We start from the raw sequence: 5,310 nt of genomic DNA on the forward strand, positions 1-5,310 counted from the left end.
AATTCCTAGTGACCCCAGTGAGTGAGGCTGAAAACTAATAAGGGGACCCCTCAGGGGACGTCTGGGTGACTCAGTGGCTTAGCCCCTGCCTTTGGCCCAGAGAGTAATCCTGGAGTCCAAGGATCAAGTCCCACATCAGGCTCCCTGCATGGAGTCTGCTTCTCCCTCTGCCTGTGTCTCTGCCTCTCTCTCTCTCTCTCTGTGTCTCTCATGAATAAATAAATAAAATCTTAAAAAAAAATAAGGGGACCCCTCAGGAAATGGGTAAATTCTTAGCCCTTGGAAGACATACTTTGAGTCAAAGTTGGAGAAACTAGAAAACAAGGGAAAGTATGTAAGATGTCAGGGTGAGGGTAGAGGGTAGGATGGGTGTTATTGCTCTATATTCCAAAAAGTTCCATTTTACTAGATTTATAACATGAGGATTCAGTTTTATTAATTTCTGAACAGAGTTAATGAACACAGATAGAGTTTTTTATTTGCATTTGGCCTATGTTTTCCTTTCGTTATTTCCACAAGGGCATAAATTCACTCAAGGGAGGAACATTAAAATTGTTAATACAATTTATGATGACCATGGGGAACATGTATAGTAATGTTCTTTCCAAAACATGGTTAAAGAAGAGCTCCAGAAATTGTTATTTTCCCTTTCCACATCTGTAATTTTATAGGAAGTCATTTTTTTTTGTTTCTTGCTTGTGATTAATCCCAAATTTTCTTTTCTAAGCTAAAAATAAATGTCAGCTATAATACTGAGTTAGGAGGTATCAATCCCTATGCTGTAATCCAGTGCGTATCTCCTGTTTGCTAAATGCACTCTGTCAGTCCAGCTAGGACATGGATCACATGAGGGGAGAAGGGGCTAAAAATCCTTATGGTGACAAAATTATCTTTTTTAAACAAAGTGTTAAAGAATTAGGACTTGATCCCAAAAGAGAGAAGATTGTTCTTGAGCAGGAATCCAACATAAGATGAGTTACATTTTTGGAAGATAGTGCTGGAGACAGAGGTCAGCATTGAGTGGAAGGTCCAGCAACCAGCAAAGGCAAAGTGGCCACATGCTAGGACCGTGTGGTAGGTCAGCCACACCGACTAAGAGGACAGCCAGGTACTTTCAAATGTAAGCCAAAGCACTTTACAATCCCCAGACGAGGCTCTTATAAAGAATCAGTGTCCTGTCTTTCTGTATATGCGTTGGATATTATTGTTCAGATTCACCAAGACTAATTTTGTACCTTGAGAATATGTTATTCTCTTAGTCCCATGAAATTATTGACATTTGATCAAGGTGACATAGATGAAGCTAAAAATTCCCGTAAGTTCTGAAGGCTACAGAGCGGCATGGTCACAGCTCCATACACTGAGCATCAGCACCAGCCCCACCTCTTCCCATCACCAGCCCCTCTGCCACAACCACCATCCTTCCAATGGTGCCAGTGAAGGACTGCTTGATGCCACATAAACAGAGAAACTAGGTTGTCACAATTTGGAAACTCTATTTCTCTGTCTTAGCCTATTTAAATGTTTCAAGGTTTCAGCCAAGTCTATCTCCTGAATAAGCCCCAATTTCCTTATTCCATTTATATGAGAATTTTCTCCCATCTCTGACACTTCTTGGAAGTGTAGGACCCAATCAAAGAATAGTTAAGACTTGTCGAAGAAGTGATCTCTTTAAATAGAGTTTTTGATACAAACTCTTATTTTTAATGATCTGTAAATGTAATACCTTGTTAGCTAATTAGGTTACTAGTGGCTGTGTGATTATATAAGATGACTCTACAAGCCAAGTCTCATTTTTTTTTAGTGAATATGAAGTGTTTTATATTTCTAATAACATTGGAATGAGGAAACTAGAGCTATAATTATTTTCAGATTTGCTGATTAAGTAGCAAGGCAATCTGAGTGAGTCAGCTAAAAACCTAGAATTATAAATTTATTAAGGTAGCTAATTAAGGAAAGTATGGAAAAATGGTTTCTTATACAAAGTGATCACGCATACATAAAAAAATTAAGAATTTAAAATGTTAACAATTAAAATCATATTCTAGAAAAACATTTAAAAAATAAAATAGGATAAGAATAGCTGTCAGGAGTAATGATAGCTCTCTAAGCTTCATGGAAAAAAAAAGACTCTCAAGTAAAATAAAATGAGAGGAGCAATATTAGCTTGGAAACATTCACCTCTGGGTGAAGTCTGGATAGAGAAATATGGTTGATAGTATATAAAATCATTTTGGAGGTAAGATTAAAACATCAGGATGTCATTTATAAAATGACGAAGTTATGAAGTGTTCTGTATGAGTTGTAACAAGAACATCTGGGCACCGATATGAGATGAAGCAAGGTCAGCTGTTTATTGCAGGCGTCGTAATGAACCCTTAACTATTGGGAGTCAGTGTGCCAGCATCCGGGGAAGGTCTAAAGATAGCCCAAAACTTTGAGCTGTTCAAAAAATCTCTGAAGAATTTATACAGAGGAACTATTTCCCTAGATGTGATGAACCGAGCCTCCCCAGCAGAGTTCTCAAGGATGCCAAATAATTTTAAATATCCTAAATAACTGATGTTGGAGGAAAGAGAGATACTTAATTGAGTTGGTTAATTTATATATAATTACTCATATCGCATGTCTTTCTATTGAATATTTGAGTTTGCTTATAACAAAATAAATATCTTTCATAATGGTAAAATGTGTATACGGTTATAAAATACAACGGAAAAGAAAAGGCATATGTAATATGTACAAGATGCAGCAGGATTTCTGTGAATGAATTTCAGGCAGGGCTTTGGAGCCTGCTGACATCATAAGTAGAAATATGTGCAGAATTCCGGTTATGAGAAAGGAGAAAAAATGTCAAGTTCTCGGTGACACAAAGAGATCTCAGTCCTAAGTTCCAAAAGAACTTTCTCATATAGAAGTTTGGCATTATGTTATAAGGAATAATTATGTCGCTTCAGATGGCATCTCTGGATGATCAGACAGGAGCAGACACAGAATAGCAGCGTGGAGAGGGGTGTGGATGGGAAGGAGATTTCGTGTCCCCACAGGTCCTAGACAGGAGGCATGGCAGCCCTGAGGAGGCCACGTGGAGAGAGGGTCTGTGGTCAATGCCTTCGTGGGGGTCAGGGTGGGGCAGGTGAGCCACAGTGTGTGTGATGTCACCAGCTCGCCCCCTGGAAGGACAAGAAGGGGGACTTTGTGGCAGAGGCCAGACTTACACTGGTGCACCTGGTCACCGGGTGTGTGTGTGTGTGTGTGTGTGTGTGTGTGTGCTCACAGCCTCTTCATGACAATGTTGAGACAGTAGGAAAACACACAGTTTTTAAGAATTTAAAATCCATCCTGAAGGAAGGACCTGAGCCACTGTAACAGCTGAGGCTCTCCGAAACATTTTTACAGCACATTTTTATTGACCATTTAGTAATAGACCTCATAGCTTCATCCCAGGGAGCATCCATCATAAAACCTATCATCACTCAACTCTAAATCTGAGCTACAGGAGACTTAGAATCCTGTAGCTCAGATACACAGTGGATGATTGTCTAACTAGATCTGGATTTTGCAAGTAGAGCCTCTAAATGTATTCAGCCTGAACCATGTATTTCTCCTAGAACATCTCATGAATTTGACTTTCCTAGACCAACTCTTCGGGAGAATTCTGTTGCCGTGCCGACAGGCTCCATTCTTTGATTTCTGAATGAGAATAAGACTATAAATTTTACTCTATTTTATTTTATTTTTAATTTTTATTTATTTATGATAGTCACACACACACACACAGAGAGCGAGAGAGAGAAGCAGAGACATAGGCAGAGGGAGAAGCAGGCTCCATGCACTGGGAGCCCGACGTGGGATTCGATCCCGGGTCTCCAGGATCGCGTCCTGGGCCAAAGGCAGGCGCCAAACCGCTGCTCCACCCAGGGATCCCAAGACTATAAATTTTAGAAGAGATTGATGAAGGAGTCATTTAATTTATTGAGATAATGGAATATTTAGTAAGATAATTAGGGCAATGAAAACCACATAGAAAATGTGATATATTTTGAAAAGAAAAGTCAGCTTATATTTGGGATTTACACTAATAGAGCAATAATGAACTGTTGTGTAGGCAGACTTCCAGGTGTCCTGCCTTTGAAAAGGGAGTGGTGACATGAGCACATAGCCAAGGCCCTGCTTCCATCACCTACTACACCACCAGAAGCTTCTAGCTAATGGAATGGTGGGCTAGTCTGTGAAGGTGCATCGGAGGTGCCAACTCAAAGGTGATACCTGCGAGGATATGGTGTCATCCTCCAAAACACAGTGTAGGTGCCCAGTCGATGACCATTTTGTGCCTGCGTCTTAAGACATGCCGTCTATTCTATTTCAGTGCCATCAATGGAGTCAGCATACATCAGAATACAGATGTGAACACGTTACCACCTATTGAATTGGAAAAAACAATATTGGACAAACTAAGTGATTTTCTATAATGGGCTATATCTCTAGTCCCAAGTGCAAGAGATCCAGTGATCTGAGAAAAAGGGGGGAGGCTTTCAGACATGTGACTTTTTATTTCCTTGTGACTTAATGAAAAACAAATAAAAAGCATCAAAAGTAATAGAATATTTGCTTTTTTTGTAATGTAGGCATATAAAATTTCTGATTTTTTTTGTTCACTATAATAAATGTAGCACGCATGCAAACTAAAGAAACAGGAGTGCACGTGATGTTATGAGCACTGGGTGTTATACACAACTAATGAATTTTTGAACTCTACATCTGAAACTAATGATGTACTATATGTTATATAATTGAATTTGAAAGAAGAAAGAAAGAAAGAAAGAAAGAAAGAAAGAAAGAAAGAAAGAAAGAAAGAAAGAAAGAAGAAGAAAGAAAGAAGAAAGAAAGAAAGAAAGAAAGAAGAAAGAAAGAAAGAAGAAAGAAAGAAAGAAAGAAAGAAAGAAAGAAAGAAAGAAAGAAAGAAAGAATCACAGCCAAAAGCTCATTTGGATCCAGCAATAATGAATGCAGTGGTCTGATGCATTGGCCGTTTGTATCCTGCATAATTTCTGACCCTGGCTTCTTGTGCAGGGGAGAGTGAAAACATGCACACTTGATTTTGTGGCTGACAAGCCCAGCTAGCACCTCCTGGAGCCCCTGTGCCCTGGTCTATGAGCCTCAAGCTGCTGTGGGGACACTGCCTGCCCCTTGTCCTGAGTCCTTACTCATGCCCTGGGCCAAGGTTATGCTCTGTTATCTTCTCCTACAGGAAATCCAAGCAGTTGCACTAATAACCTAGAAGGTCAGTGATGGATTAAGTGATACAGA

General features: G+C 39.5%; 1 long non-coding RNA gene across 2 annotated transcripts; it reads left to right on the forward strand.

Annotated features, from left to right (window-relative positions):
• The first annotated feature begins 2,849 nt into the window (after positions 1 to 2,849).
• Positions 2,850 to 4,600, forward strand: LOC119867430. 2 transcript variants are annotated; one of them, XR_005383512.1, is made up of 2 exons: positions 2,850 to 3,136; positions 4,370 to 4,600. It is a non-coding gene; the product is annotated as an uncharacterized LOC119867430 (long non-coding RNA). The 2 variants fall into 2 exon arrangements; XR_005383513.1 differs by having other exon boundaries at positions 2,850 to 3,096.
• The last annotated feature ends 710 nt before the right edge of the window (positions 4,601 to 5,310 follow it).

Source organism: Canis lupus, chromosome 34 (genome assembly GCF_011100685.1).
Source record: "Canis lupus familiaris isolate Mischka breed German Shepherd chromosome 34, alternate assembly UU_Cfam_GSD_1.0, whole genome shotgun sequence".
In the NCBI taxonomy this organism is placed as follows: Eukaryota; Metazoa; Chordata; class Mammalia; order Carnivora; family Canidae; genus Canis; species Canis lupus.